Below are 16,928 nucleotides of genomic sequence, written 5' to 3' on the forward strand. Positions count from 1 at the left end.
CATGAGGTCCAGCCAGGAGAGTGGCAGGAATGCAGCTGAATCAAGGGGAAACTGTGACTTCAGTGAGTGGACTCATAACTGAGACTGAAAGGAAAAGTTTTAGTTCTCCTGGAAATCCCCAGCTGAATGCTTTGTAGGGAGGGGGGCAATACTTCCACTAGCTCTTCGGGAGAAGGACACCATATATGTACATAGCCTCGGGTCACTGTTAAAAGGAATATTTCCATCTTACTTGTGGGTGTAGGCTGTGCGAGGTTTCACCATTCTGTCCAACAATACTCAGCATTATCTCTAGGAGTCTTGTGCTACTCCACATTCAGTGTGTTCACGAAACAGTTCTGCCTTCCTGAGTTAAAACTATTGTGTTTGTGAGTTCTTGTCTGGCCTCTCTCGCTAAATAATATGTTTTCTCTTTGGTATATACGCTAAGAACAGCTAGCACTTCTGCAGTGGTACGGAAGGATGGGTTAAGAATGAAGAAGCCAAAGACATCTCAGATCCTCTCCAGTTTGCACTCTTCTGGTGGCTTTCACCAGAAAACATAGCAGGTTGGCGCAGTATGAAAGTGCTGCAGTGAGCTATGCCATACTGCCTGTCAGAAGTGGAATACCAAAAATTCTGTTGCATCTCCATATAAATGTGCAAGCAGCATTCTTTCTTCGTTGAGAAGGTCTTCACTGGTTCACCTGTCCTACAGTAATTTCAGTGTTCCTCTGGTCTGGGAGTGGGCCTGTGACTTCAGCTCAGTAGACCAAGAAGTCCAGCTGCTATCTCTGTGTCCTCAACTTTTAAAGCTAAAGAGTGGGAACTGAGGAAACAGTCACCTCACCAATGGATCTTCATTTTCCCACAGCCCCGCAGAGACAGAGCTCCGGGGGGAGAACAAAACTTTGAGTATGTGGGAGCTCAGGCTGTGTGAGTCAGGCTATGCTTGTTGTTAGGGAAGAGTTACAAGCCACAACCAGACAGGGCTGTCTTCCTCTGGCCGACTGGTTGGAGCATGGACGTGAAGATGATCAGTGTGCGGAAGGGTCTTCAAAACCTTGATATAGTCTATCAAATATGGTCTATGTGAGCACACAGCCTCTGCAGACTGGTGTTGCAAATAACAATTATTGCAAGTCTTTTCAGTTCTTAAAACAATGTCCTAATTAAGTCTGACACCTCCAGAAGGGAGGCTTTGATATGTGGTGATGTGAAACCCAAGGGACTCTAAGCTTCAAACCAGGCACCACAGAGGTGGCCTTCTAGTCTTCTAAATTTTGCCTCCAAGGCTGGCTAGTTCATATATTCACTATCAACAATGGCAGACACTAGTGTCCATAACCTTAAACCTCCATCATCTGAGGAAAGGACTGTCATAGGTTGCAGTAAGAGAACAGGGTTTGTAACAAATCAAAATGTGCTGGAGTGATCTAGGAGCCTGAATTTCCCCCTGTGAGGGGCTGACTCTCACCCAGGGCTGTCCTGTCGCAGCAGGGGACCATCAGGATGAAGTCATCCCCATGAAGGTTTCCCACCATTCTGTGTCAGGAGCTGCAGGTACAGATGAGATGACAACAGGCTGATGATCAGTTCTACAGGGAGTATTTTTTTTTAAGAGTTCTGTCATGGTTCTGTGCAGAGTGTGGTATTGATGAGGAGCTGGTGCTTCAGGGACACAAAGATGGCTAAATACAGGGGGCTCTGGGACTGAGACTAAGACAAGGTTTGTTTTAAGTTCTGCTGCAGCCAGTCTGCTCTAGGGGTTCTGGTCTTGAGGAGCGTGGGCATGAGTCACTCCACAAACAGCTGATCAGAGGCCACAGCCTCTCCTTATGAATCCTTACAGGCTCTACAGATCTACCCAAAATGTGGCTGTAAGCATCAGAACTCAACTGTCAGAAACAGCTATTACTCTCAACTTATCATTTGAGAAGATTAGTTCTTTTGAATCTCATTTTCCAGCTCTAAATCTGTGCTTTTCTTTTTGCTGGCAGGTAGACATCCAAATGATAGTGCTGCCCAGGGAGAAACTTATGACTCAGTCTTCCTGGAATTTACAACATTTACATCCTCCTACTTATTCCTCATTGCAGCTTTTTGTCACAAGTTTATTCTTAGCATCCTGAACACAAAATGTGCGTGGAGAAAAGGGAGAGAGGCTGGTTGTCACATAATCTGCCTTCACCTGCTGGTGAGTAATTCCTCAAAAAGGATTATGAAAGAGGCATTCTTTAAGAAGGAAAACCCCAGGGTCCAGTTTGGAGCACCCATCACAGTCAAGAACTTGTAGCTGGTTAGATTAGCTGCTGCCCAAATGCTGTCATCCTTTGATGCTCTGAAAAAAAAGGCTTTTCCACTGATATCTTTTATTGCCTTCTTGCAAAACGGGAATGACACATTTTCTCCACACTTGTTATTTGAATGAATAGTCTACTAAGCTCAGGACAGTGTCCATGAGACAATAAATCATCAATTTCCCTCAAAAAGCTAATCAAGAAACCCTCTCTGCCAACTCTAATATAGATCAACATTAGGTCAATACTGTAAAACAATTCTTTCAATTCACGTTTCTGTATTAAATACGGGTCCAGCCTGTTCCCATTTCCCAATAAAAAAATCCAAACCAAGGCTGCGTTAGATAGCATCTATGTGATTTATATAGGTCTAAACTGTCTATAAATTTTAAGGGCCATGTAGCATTGGTATAGGCAAGAAGAGAAGGAGAAAAGTTAGGGGGTAGCTTAAAAAGGGTCTACAGATTTACTGTACTAAAAACACTGGGAACTGTGTTCTGACTTTCTGGGTTAGTTGGAACAGAAGGAGAGGTCTCTGGAATATTTAGTGGTTTGAGAATGAATGAAGGCTGTGGGTCTTTATGAATAAATTTCCTTATTTCACATGTTTATTGATAATTGATGTTACATAGGTACTACTAAAAGCAAAAAACAAAACAAAACAAAACAACCAACAAACCAACAAACAACCAAGAACATCCCCCCCCCCCCCCCAAAACCAAAGAGCTTTGAACAAACCATACTAAAAGCCTGTCACTCCCACCTGTTACTACTGAGCTCCTTCTGCCCTTTGTAATCTCACCATTCCATTAGCTCTTCACTCTTCGTAGTCTTCCTTGTCTCCAGGGCTTTCTAGCCTGTCTTTCTGATGAGAGAGAAAGATGAATTTCTAGAAGAGACAGACATTTTACTGTTCCTTAGCACAGAGCTTTGCACAGCTACTGGGATTCTTGCCCTAGAAACACGACATGCAGCTCTCACCCCGGTGGCAGTGATGTGAAGGATGAGTACCGTTACATGTCTGTGGTGCTGCAAGAACTCATAGCAGGTGGTATCATAGTGAAATCAGCCTCTCCCAATAACTGCATGCGTATGCAAAAATCACCTCTTAATGAAAGCCTTTTTACCGTCCTTCTTACGTTTTACAGACATGGGTCTGAGCAGCTGTGTGACAAGGATCATTCACATGTGAGGGCTCTGCAAAAATGCCACTGCAATCTAAAGCAAAGGAAATTTTGCTATTCTCTGCAAAGTCAAGCCTGTTGACATGCAAGGCAAAGACAAATGACTTGTTAATTACTGTTTTATTTAATTTAACTTTTGTTGGAAATCCCCTTTTAGTAGTATATTTTTACTCTTAAAATGTTTGGTTCCATATCTGATATGGATTCATGATATAACTTGTATAATTTATCTTTCTTCAGACAATGACATTAATATTTATCTCCTTCATTGCAATAGAACACATCAGCTTGCATTTACAGATGCTTAAATGTCCTCTTTCCTTCTTTAGACTTGAAAAATCTCTTCTAAGTGAGCCCAGAGCTTTAGCTATGATGTTCGCTTCCTGGCTAATCTTGTGTCCAAGATCAGCTATGTCCTTTTAACACAGAACATCATTCAGCTCCTCTTTCTCCAGGTAAACTCCACTCTGAATCTTTTGGGTCTCCACAGTGAAAAAGTGCTGAGTGAATAAAACTGTCTGAGATGGTCACATTCCCGGCCCTTCAACAGTTAAGTAAAGGTAATTCTTCAGTAGTGCTGACTTCATCCCTTTGGGGTTTTTCCATCCCCTAAGACATGTGGTACACTCTGTCTCTCCTTTTTTTGATGCAATGCAGCCTACTCCATTGCTGATTTACTAATTAGCCTATATTACCAGAATTGGTCTGACCTTATCTACCTTCAGTACTGTTCTTCCTGGCTCTGTTCCTCCAGAGCATTCTCATCTATTCCCATGTACTATGCACATTCAGGAGCTTGTTTGGGTTATGAGTCAGAAGATAAGCCAGTCTCCCAATCGGCTGCTGTATCTAGAAGGCTCCTGAGGTTTAGCTGTAATCTCCAATATTCTTTACAGTAATTGTTATTTTCTTTACAGGGTAGATTAAGGGATCAATATCTGAAAGTAGTAGAGATATTATTATTATTTGGCATTTGTAATCCAGACTGTGGACTGTTGAGAACAAATTTTACAGGCGTAGAAGTGCATACCCTGAATACCCCAACGTTTTTCTTTCCTGCTGTTAAGCAGAAGGTGAATGTTGACAGTCTCCAGTATGAGGGGGATAGTCTCAGAAGGCAGAGTAAGGTTTGTTCCACCACGAACTACTGCTCTGACAAGGATTCTGGATGTTGGTGGGAAGATGTTGTCTCAGCTTCTCCTTCCTGTGCAGCTGAAGCAACAGCGTCATGACATAAATAATCAAAATAACATTAACGTAAACCAAACATGAACCAGCCAAGGAAACCTCTCTGCTGCACTAGGTGACCATGCACTGCAGTCTCACACAAATGTGCTTGTCTTCTCACTGGGCTTAGGTGGTATGTAGAGAGCCTGTATGGTGGGATGATGCATGAGCAGCCAGTGAGACTGCACCGGGTTACAGTCACGTTTAGCAAAAAGGTCAGGGCTTCTGTAAGAAGCTGAGGAGTTCATCCCAGCAAGAAAACACTTGCTTTCAGAACTCAGAAGAGATTGATGGTATTTAGAGTTTCATATAGGCAAAAAAGAGAGTGTTTCTTTGAGATGTTCTGCTGTGTTCCTTACAGCGTGGCTGATTTCGTTGGACCCCTGAGCCTGCTGACTTCAATAGCATAGCAGCACATTAAACAAGTTCAGGGTTTAAACACTAGGAATTGTATATTACTGAATATCAGTCCATGTCCTATTCTTCAGGAGCGTGACACTGAATACATTTGGCACCCTGGCCCTTTAATTTTTTTCTACCCAGTAGAAATGTAGGAGGAATTCTGTGCATTCTGTGAATACATCTACATCACTATAATTGCAATTATTCAATTGCTTTATAAAGATATAGCAATTTGGCACTCGGTCGCTCAATTGAGGGAGAAGAAGGGGACTGGGTCTTTATTCAAGCATAGTCATTTTTCAAGAAAATACAGCTGACAAAGAAAGAAGACATCCCAGTAGAGGAAACAAATCAGGGACTGAGAAGATATAGCAAAAAAAAAAAAAAAAGATAGAAAGAGAGAAAGAGAGAAGGAGAGAAAGAAAGAGAGAAAGAGAGAAAGAGAGAAAGGAAGAAAAAAAGAAAGAAGAAACTTCCCAACAATGCAAGTAGTCTGCTTCAAGCAAAGAAAACATTTACTGTGGTAATGACCAATCTCCTGTTCACAAACAGGTGAAAAGGGATGAATTCACTCTGACAGTGAAGTTCTGTCAGTAAAATTATTTTCTTTCAATTGTACTGGGACAACCAAATAATGATTGCCAGAGAATGAGTAAAATAAAAGGAAAATAAAGAACCAGTTCTAATATTAGTGTGATGGAAAAGGCTGTCATCCATATCAGTACCACACAGGAGTGGCAGTCAAGAAGGTTCCATCCTAAACCCTAGAAATGCTCAAGAAGCATACTCTCCAAAGACAGAAAGCAAATATCTATCTTTTCAAATGCAGCATTCACAAAGAGAGGTAACAAAGGACTCATCAAATGATAGAGCATCAAAATGTCTGATCTGAGCAATAAGCAGCTCACAAAGGGTGAAGGAGTTTGGGCTTTCCCTCATCTTTACTGGCTGTCAGACTCCCCATGTCTGCCAGGACCCTGAACGTCTAGATGTGGGTGAGAGAAGCAGATTCCATCCCACTGGAACAGTGGAACAAGTCTGAGACTTCACAAAACTGAATATATATATGTCCATAGGGACAGGTGACATCCTTCCCAGGGTTTTGAGAGAGATGGTGGATGTGCTTGCAGAGCTGCCCTCCATCATATCTGAAAAAATAATGGCTGTTTGGTGAAGTCCCTGATGACTGGAAGAAGAGAAACATTACTCCAATTCATAAGAAAGGGAGAGGATGACCCAGGGAAGTACAGGCTGGTAAGCTTGTACTTGGGAAGATCACAGAGCAGATCCTCTTGGTTACCATGTTAAGGAACATAAAAGATGAATCCGGTGGCCTTCAATAATGGAATGATGGCTTCAGTGGACAGGGGAAGGGTGACGAATGTCATCTACCTGGACTTCTGCGAAGCCTTTGACATGGTCCCTCACCACATCCTTCTCTCTAAATTGGAGAGGTGTGGATTTGAAGGATGAACTGTCTAAAGGATTAGGAACTGGCTGCCTGGAAGCAGCCAAAGGGTTGTGATCAATGATTCTGTGTAAGGATGGAGACCAGTCACAAATGGTGTCCTTCATTAGTTGATCTTGAGACTGGTACTCTTCAGCATCTTTATCAGTGACACAGACAGTGGAACTGAGTGCACCCTCAGCAGGTTTGCAGACAGCCTTGTCCTGAGTACAAGAAAGATGGAGAGCTCTTGGAACAGGTTCAGAGAAGAGCCACTAAGATGATCAGAGGTTTGGATCTGGGAAATTGGGCTTGTTTAGCTTGGAAAAGAGAAGGCTCCAGGGAGACCTTGTTATGGCCTTCCAGTACCTGAAGGGAGCATATGAACAGGAGGGGGAATGGCTGCTTAAGCAGATTGACAGTGATAAGACAAGGGGGAATGGTTTTAAACTATGACAGAGGATGTGTGGGTTAGATAATAGGAGGAAGTTTTTCACACAGAGGGTGGTGACACACTGGAACAGGTTGCCCAAGGAGGTTGTGGATGCCCCATCCCTGGAGGCATTCAGTGCCAGGCTGGATGTGGCTCTGGGCAGCCTGGTCTGGTGGTTGGTGACCCTACCCACAGCAGGGGGCTGAAACTAGATGATCACTGTGGTCCTTTTCAACCCAAGCCATTCTATGATTCTGTAATTCTATGAAAATGAAGAAGGAAACCCTCAACCAGAAAATAATCAAATGAAAAGAAGATGTCTGTAAAAATTGCTGGAGTGCCAGATACAAAAGAAGGGTAAGACTCATGAATACACTTGAAGCCAAAAACCAGACATTGGGACGTGGTTCAGTCTGTTATGTCACAGAGGCATTCTATGCCTTTTGCAAGGAAAGAAAGTGAAATTGCAGCAAGACAAAACAAATCAAAATCGTATGATGGGATGCTCACAAAACCAGAAACCAAATGTAACTAAAAAGCAGAATACTGAATGGAAAGAGACAAGCTGAAATTTCAGGTCAAGAACAAGAAGAAGAAAGAAGCCTCTGCTTTTATTAAAATGTATTGCCCTAGCAACCTCTGAAACTGAAAGAAATGCTTCTCTTGTAGACTACTGAAAAATTGAAGGTGCAGCAGAAGGAACTAAATCTTCTGTTCCAACCAAGGAGCAAAAAGGATAGTAAATTATCATGATATTTTTATTTTTATTTTTTATTTTTATTTTTATTTTTATTTTTATTTTTTTTATTTTTATTTTTATTTTTATTTTTATTTTTTGATGGACTGATATATCTTCCAGACTTGCTACATGCAATAATAGATAAAACAATTTGGCTGTTGTAGAATCTGACTCCCAGAAAATCAATTTCCTGACATGAGCAAAGCAGTTAACAATGGGAGCCACAAAGAGAATGGAAAAGGAGACAGTACTGTCAAAGAAGCCAAGATCTGGACAAGTAGCATGGAACTGAGAAACTAGGCAAGCTATTTACAAGAGACTCAGTTGCTTCAAACAAAGCACTAAAATGAGCTCAGCATCAAAGACCTGCAAAAGGAGAAATATAAACTGACTTGACATCAACAAAACATGTTGTCAACCACAACAATAAATGTCATAGGAGCTACTTCACCATATTTGGGATGTCATCAGGTTAATGGAAATGGCCAAGAATGACATTTGGGCTAAAAACTGGGGATAAGACTTTCAGTGTTACCAGAAAGAGGCACAAACAGGATTCTTAAGAAGTTGCATCATAGTGGATGATATTCAGGGGGCACAGATGCAATAACAGTTTGGTGAAAGCTGCGGTGAGAGACCATCTGGGGCAGCAGAACTGCAGTTTGGAGTGGTCTCACATGCAGAAGTTTTCTGATTATGCATGGTCTGTGACCTTAAGTTGGGAAGACAGGGGTATTAAAACAAATATCCACATGAAAGGGGTTTGGTAGTTTTGGGCTTAGCATTTGTAAATTAGCTACATTCACCTCCCCCTTCCTCAAAACTGCGTAAGAGATCTTTCATACTGTTATTTAGTTTTGATGTATGGTAACCTCCACATGATATAGCTAACTCATACTTCAGATGTGGTTTACCCACCTCAAATTACTGTTGTGTGTACAGAAATATGTGACAGATGCTGCAGAAGTGACAGTAAGTGGCTTCTATGTCAGAGATCAAACTGGAATGCCTTTGTGTGGAAGTTACTTGACAAGTATCTCCAGTTTGTTTAAGCACGGGAAGCCTACAAGGAGGTGACCAAAAACGATTCACTAGATTTTTTAAAAGCCATTATTATCAGATTTTGAGAGAATTCAGCACATGATATTGGTGTTGAAAGGCTGGCATTTAAAAATATACTTCAGAAAACTGACATGCACATAGCTGGCTTCTTTTCCTAAGGAACATTATAACAGGAAGCATGGCAACTCACCAAAAATATGACATCATAAAACTAGAAGAAACACAGGCAACTGAATGACATAGAAAACATCTATCAAAATAGCTATGAGGCAATTTCAAGACAGAGGTTAGAAAGAGTCTTGGAATAAGTTACATAAAACAACTAATTGCCAGTGCTTGTGTCAGTCATTCTGTTGGAAAGTGAAGGCTCAGAACGAGGCACAGTCTGCATCTGAAGGCTGGTGATATGACATGAGTGGACCATGACAACATCACAGATAAGAGCAGCTGTATCACTGCAAAAGTCATCTCAAGGACACATGTGGGTCTAACTAGAGGGCAAGAAGGAAATGCACAGGCGGAGGAAGTAAGGACAGGCACTGTGGGAGGAGTATGGGGAGCTTCCACCTGAGGAAGCTGACTGACCTGTCAGCCTCACCTCTGCGTCAAGGAAGATCATGGACCAGGTCCTCCTGGAAGCTATGCTAAAGAACATGGAAGAGAGGGAGGTGATAGTAGACAATCAGCAAGACTTCACCATGGGTAAGTCCCTCCTGGTCAATCCAGTGGCTGCTAATGATGACATACCAACAGACCAATGCACTAGTGGATAAGGGAAAAGCCACTGATGTCACCTATCTGGATTCCCATAAGACCCCTGATGCTGTCCTCCACAACATCATACACACTAAACTAGAAAGATATGGATTTAATGACTGGACTGTCTGATGGATAAGGAGCTGGTTGTGACATCATACCCAGACAGTGGTGGTCAGTGGATCAATGTTTAGGTGGAAATCAGTGGTGATTGGTGTCCCTCAAGGGTCAGTACTAGGACTGGTGCTCTTCAGCATCTTCACCAGTGACACTGACAGTAGGAACATGTGTGCCTCCAGCAAGTTTGCCAGTGACACCAAGCTGTGTGGTGAAGTTGACACAGCTGAGGAAGAACAGGATGCCTGCCATCCAGGGAGACCTAGCTAGGCTTGAGCAGTGGGCCCAGGAGAATCTCATGATGTTGAACAAATCCAAACCTTTCACCTGGGCTGAGGCAATTCCCACTATCAATACAAGCTGGAAATGTAAGGATGGAGCACAGCCCTGCTGAAAAGGACCTTGGAGTACTGGAGGATAGGAAGCTGGACATGAGCCAGCAATGCGCCCTTGCAGCTAGCCAAAAACAGATGGTGGTGGAGGGAGGCGATCGTCTTCCTTTACTCTGTGCTGATGTGACATCAGCTGGAATATCACATCGAAATGTAGAGTCTTCGGTACGTGGAGACATGGACCTGTTGGAGCACATACAGAGGAGAGCCACAAAAGTGATCCAAGGGATGGAACACCTCCCCTTTGAGGACAGGCTGAGAGAGCTGGGGTTGTTCAGCCTGGAACGCTATCAGGTATGTAAATGCCTGTTTAGGCTGCCCCCACTCACCACACATTGGCATTTGAACCCTTCCTAAGTTTGCCTCAAGGGAGACCAAATCCTTCCCTCACTGCTCTACAGGAGGAAGTGATGCCCCATTCCTGACAGTAGGGCACATTCCTCCTGACACCTCAAAGGCCAGGCCCAAGGGCTTTGGGATCAGATTTTGCCAAGGGATAAGGTCTGACTCAAAAACTTAAGATACCAGAACCAGCTGTCATCATAGATAGGTAGCACTGGTCTGAGTTCATGACACAGTGATAATGAAAACCACATTCTCCTCCCGATCTGTGGGAATTTCTAAGTCTTCAGTTTTTCTCTATTTCATACCAAGGCAGGAGGATGAAATATTGAAAGCCTAACCAAAAGCTATTTCACTTCTTTCTAGACCAAGTTTCCTGAGTGATTTTCAATCTTCAGTGCGTTTTTCCTCTTACTTTTTTCTGTGACTCTTTGAAAAGAAATCCCATCTCACTCACATGCCATTTTTGACCTGCCCTCTCCTCCCCACTGTCCTGCAGAAGCATTTACCTTGTCAGTAAATGCTTGCAGCTCAGAATGGGTCTTTTTGCCACCTCCCAGTGAACCTAGCTAGTGCCTAGCTGCTGTGGGCCCCTCAGCACCTTACCTCTAACTACTACCATAACACCCACCCAGCATGACATACCAAATAGTTAATTCTCTTAATTAAAATAAATAAATAAATAAATAAAATGGAATGACAAGTCTGTGCCATGTAAAGAGGCTTCTCCAAATATATCTAGGCAAGAACCTCTATTTACAAATGAAGAGATGGGAGCAATTGAGCATAGGCATGCTGAGCACCGTGAAGCTCTGGGCAGCTTGTCATTGGGAACTGTGCTCAGCCTTGGTACAGGATCTCACACGCTATTGCAATGTAGAATAACTGCAGATAGATTTATCCACTTCCCATGGCCTGGTTCAGTCCAGCGCAACATGCCCAAACAGCTGATCCAGAAGCAAGAAATTATTTTTGTGAATTGTCATGGGCAAGTTTTAATCCAGCAAATAAAATGACAGTAACTGGAGATGGAGATGCAATGAAATCCTGTTAGAACCAAAATGGCTTTATGCAGTGCTGCTGATGCCTTGGCTACATGCTGTGGCTTAGTAGCCGGGGTGGGAAAGCACTTGGTCTTGCAGCCCAGGCTACCTGCAGCAGCACATGTCTCCTAAGACACTCACCTCCCACCTCAGCAGAGTTTTATTTTGTTTGCTCAGAACTATTTATCTACTTTTTTTTTTTTTTTTTTTTTTTTTTAAACTTACACACATGAGGTTTCAGCAGTTTTAAACCATTTCCATCTCCATGTTTCATCTTGAGGTTGAAAGAAGAGATATCTCATATGCATTATTGAACACCAAAGACGGGGATAGAATTGAAATCAGCCAAGTTAGAGCAGCACAAAGTATACTTGACAGTGTATCTGTCCCACCCTTGCTCAGCTCAGAAAGGCCTGGCCAAAATTGTCCTGAGATACCCAACGCGTGCTATGTACCATGTAGAAATCACAGCCTAAAGAAGATCTTTGGCAATGTTTTCTCAGCAGATAAGCTGGCTAAATATTAACCTCCTTTTTTTGCAATCCCTAATCAGAGGTTTCCATTCATACGGCTGCTCTGTACTCTGAACCTTGAGTTAATGTATCTCTGTTTTACAGGAAAGCTTTGCTCACGTCGCTTTTGGGCTCCATAGACCTCCGCAGACTCAATGTGACCTCCTGCTGCCAGCTCTGGAGGGAACACGATGCCACCCCCACTTAGGTCACATTAGTTAATGAGTTCATGTCAGGTCTGATGTTTAGCTTGTTAAGCACGACTTGTGGTTTCCAAATGAAGAGGATCATACTGGAATTAGAATTTAACAGGCTGAGGAAATTCTGAAATATGTATGAGATCGAAAAAAGTATTTCCAATTTCCTATACAGGAATGAAGAAAGAGTGAAACAGGTAGCTTGCCTGGGAAAACAGAGTGTCATCAGTGTACCTACAAGCCCTCACTAGCAGCCTTCTTCTATAAAATAATCAAACGGGATACTAGACATTATACACTGTAGCTTTTCTAGGTAGTATGTTAATGTAGTCTGTTTTTACAGATGTGACTAAGAAAAAGACATTAGCTCAATGTTGTCATTCAGCGGTACTAAATATTAAAAATGAAATAGAGATAGGAGGTACAGTAGCACCTGATATGCTAGATTTGTGTAGAAAATATCAAGCTCCTCTTTTAGCAGTTTAGGATTGCCCTGTGATTTCTTGGTCATGCTGCACTGATGTGGTGTGGAGCTGGCTGCTCCAATGCCAGGTGCAAGGTTGTGAAATGTCCCTGCAGAGCAGCTTCCTGGCTCCCTGCTCTGTTACAGACCCTGGTCATCAGCATGGGGTGAGAAAGAAGCCTGAAGACTGAAAACTATCTACTAAAGTTCTTGGTCAGTGCTGACCCACAGGTGACAGGGTCACTGTCCCATCTTCCCCTCCCAAAATCTGCAGCCAAAACTTGGGGCAGTCTCTCTACTAATGATATTGCAAGTACCGGGACTCTAAGCCTCTGCGTTAAAGTGTGCTGCTGCAGAGTTTGCCTACTTCTTTGGTGTTCTGGGAACCCAGCTTAGAAATGCCTTTCCTCAACTTCTCGTGGCCAGTTTGCTTCTAGATGAGAAAAATAGCTGTGCCACAATTCAGTAAGCCGCCCCTATCCCACACACTACATTACATACTTAACCATAACTATGCTGTGGGCACAGACTCAACTTGCAGTCCACACTAAGTTATTTTCCCAAACAAGGATTGGCAGAAGGATAAATTGTGAGTTGAACTGGGGGGTTACCAGCTTTTATTTCTGGGAGTTCAGCTAATTTTTGCTGTTGTTTAGGTAAATAAACACACACACACAAAAAACATAAAACAAAACTAAACCCTAAAACCCCCACCAATAGCATTGCAAGAACTTACTTTATAACAAAAGATATATTTTTTTTGCTTTTCCATAATTCAATAACAATGGAAGAGATAAAGCTCACCAAAGAAATTTATTTGTGGCTAGAAAGCAGAGATGAAAATTTTCATCTCAAAAATTGAATGTTTTTTAGACTCAGAAGAGGTGAGAGCTTAGGGTGATAACTGTGTTGCCTTGTGGTCTCTCACTGGCTGCTTTCAAGCTCATAGGTAAACAAGCTCTTCTTACATGTGGTTTCTGGCAGAAAGGTTTTTGTGGAGGTCCTGTGAATGTAAAATCATCACCTCAGGGATTACATTTATTTTTCCAGTTACAGAGCTCCAATCAAGCATGTTTTTGAAACTAAACAAGTAAGGGATAGCAGTGGAGGACAGGGTCAAACCTCTCTCCACATTAAAAATGCAGTACTAGTGATTGCATTAGCTTTGGCTTGGAACAAAAAAAAGATAGTATTTTCTGGTTGCATAACATCTGCGGCCAGGATGGGCTCTCCACCAGCTCTCAGCAACCACAGTGCTTGCCTAGGGATGTGAATTCAAGCCCTGCATAAGATAGCAGTGACGCAGAAGCCTCCTGTTCTCTCCACATCCTTTGCGTGCACACTGTGATGCTGAGGTGCAGCATGTGCTGCAGCCACTGATAGCAGCAAGCTGCTGGCAGGGCTTCAGGTCTTGCTCCCCTTTCCAGCCACAGTCCTAGCTCAGTGGGCTAGGTCTCCCAGCACAGAGCCCTGTGGCTTCTCAGCTGTGGTCCTCATTGTGCTGCTTGTGCTGAGGCAATCGCAGCGATACCCAGTACCTTCAAGGTCCCTCCTGGCATGCCCCTGCGACATCTCAGCATCCTTCCCTTGCAGACTTTCAGAAATCCTGTCTACAACCCCTGTCATCCCACTGAGTGGATCTGCTTCTTTCTGGGATCCCTCAGTCCTCCTTTAAGAGGAGACATTTTCCTCCTGAGAAAGTGCCTACAGCTTTGCTTCTAAATCCTCTGTGACTCACTGCCATCATCAGCAGATTTCTTTTACCATTTTTGATGTCAGACACAATCTATGTTATATATACATGTGACCTACACATCTGCTATGTAAAGGATTTCCAACATACTGAAGCAAAGTCTGATAACTGGTTAGGACTAAGCAGTATTATCTGATTTTTTTTTTTTTAGTGTCTCAAGAATAGTAATCATACATTACTCTGCAGTAAAGCCATTATATAATGATCCATCTGTGGGAGAAGAATTCCCATGAACCCAGTGGTAACAAGATCACCCATTTTAGCTGCCAGTCAGTTCCATGTGAAGTGAAAGCATGTGGCTATGCTGCACAGAACTGCCTCTCCAGAAATGCTGGTGAGAAGGAGGACCTTGTGGATGGAGAATGATTTGTTTCAATAAGACTGAGAATAGATAGGCTGCAATATTATCAATATCTATATCTACTTAGATTTACTTTTGTGGTCACTGGGGAATCACAGAAGCATATAGTGTCACATGCAATTACAGGCTCCATCCTTTTCTGTGTGAGAAGAGGCAGTGCAGTTTTCACTGAACATCCTTTTATCCCAAGACAAGAACTGTACACAACTGATCCATAACCCAGAAAGTAATATATATATATATATATATATATATATTTCAAATTAATAATAATTTGAAACAAAATATAAGCACAAATGGTAGGACTGTGATGTCCTTACAGAGAGAACAGCAATAAATGTGGTTCAGTGAAAGTGAATAGTGGACACAAAGGAGTAAGCGATTAGCCAGTGTCTGTAAGGTAACCACAGTCAGATGAAATCACGAGAAAAATAAAGAGAGAGAAAGGACAAGTGAAGGGGAAACATCTGATATAGCATTGCCAGAGTTGTGTGTAACTGGATAGGTTTTCCATGGCAGAGTTGAATGAGGCACATTTCCAGGCACTATGACCCTTGTCTCTCACAGAATCACAGGATCATAGAGTTTGGAAGGGTTTTCTGAGGATCTTCTTGTCTAACTCCTGCTAACACAGGTTCCCTATGGTAGGGAGATCATCAGGGTGGGTTTTGAGTGGGTTTTGAGAATGAAACTCTGGGTAGCCTGTTTCAGTGCTTTGTCACCTTGCGAGTGCAGTTTACTCTCATGTTCATATGGAATTTCCAGTCTTCCATTTTGTGCCCATTACCCTTATTTCTAGACAACAGATTTGTTCTCTCAACAAACTTTCACAAAGACATCCCATTTTAGATGAAGCAATCTGAAGTGAAGTGATACGTTGCTGTATGTAGTATGTTTGTTCACCGTTACATATATAACTAAGAGGCATGTAGTAGAGACTGTATGTGTATGCTGCTTGCTTTACAGTGGCTAGAATAATGTGTAGAAAAATGAAGCAATGATCCTTTAAGTTTTCCAGTCAGCTGGATAAGCCAATAAAAGACAATTTGTTCTTCCTGCCCTTGCAGTGCACAGAGAAAAGGGGCAACAACTTAAGGTTAAAGTAGCTTTGCAACCCTCTGCTACTATCTACAATTCTATGGGCTGATCAGTTTACCTCTTACTTGTGCCTCTTGCTAGACAGCTGATGGTCATGATATGAAGAATTCTTTCATATGCTTGGTGAGGTACACTTTGACTTGACTGTACTTCCAGGTGATTGTAAGATTTTGGTGTGTTTGTTCTGGGGGGTATTTTGTTGTTCTGCAAATTCTCTTGCTTGGCTTGTAGGTATGATTTATAGCTCGCTTTGTTTTTATGCAAGAGCAATTATTCATTTCCTTTCCACATGAAAACCTTCACCTGCTCTTTCGTGTCTGCATTTCTTTTCAGGATTGCAGTTGCAGATTCAAGAGGTCCTAGCAATAGCAGTTAAAATAGTCAGTTGCTGATGGGCAGTTAGAAGACACAGGCAATAGGGCTAGATGCAAACTGCAGTGCTAATGGGGGAGAAGCAGCTTAACCCACAGTCCTCTCCCTGCTGCTCTGGGAGCCAGACATACTTGGGAAGAGCAGGTCATCTGGTATACATCTCTCCTGGATGTGCATCCTCCTACCACAAAGCCTTAGAGGGATTGCTTGCACGGCCTGATAAGCCTTGATCTGTTTGAGTATCTATTCTCTTTAACCAAGAGAAGATATTATGGCAGGCCTCAGTACATAAACAATAATTGATGTTAATCTCACCTGTTTTTACTTTACACCAGACTGACTTCCTTCATTTTGCATGTCAAAGGCAAACAGCCTCCAGCTCAGTACTGTGTCACCCACAACTGTCAGCATTGCCCGAAGAGTGACTGATGCACTGAGAAGCCTTTTGAAACCGAGTCCCACTACTAAGCTTAAACCATGGGTATCCAACCTTTTGTCTTGCCTAGGGCACATTTAGTGAAGAGGAATTTGTGTTGGGCCACACAGAAGTGTATGATACAATTTGACTGCAGTAGGCTGCAACTCCTAATGAGGTCTTAAAGTGTTGGTCAGAGATCTTTGATGAGATTTTACTCTCTCTGTGGCTCATTCTTGAAAACAGTATTTTATAAATGTATGTACTACCAAAAAGTGGTGATGTGAATGAAGCATGATTGTGAAGTGAAGGGTATTCCTCTCTGGCAAGAGAG

This window comes from Coturnix japonica, chromosome Z, assembly GCF_001577835.2.
Source record: "Coturnix japonica isolate 7356 chromosome Z, Coturnix japonica 2.1, whole genome shotgun sequence".
NCBI lineage: Eukaryota > Metazoa > Chordata > Aves > Galliformes > Phasianidae > Coturnix > Coturnix japonica.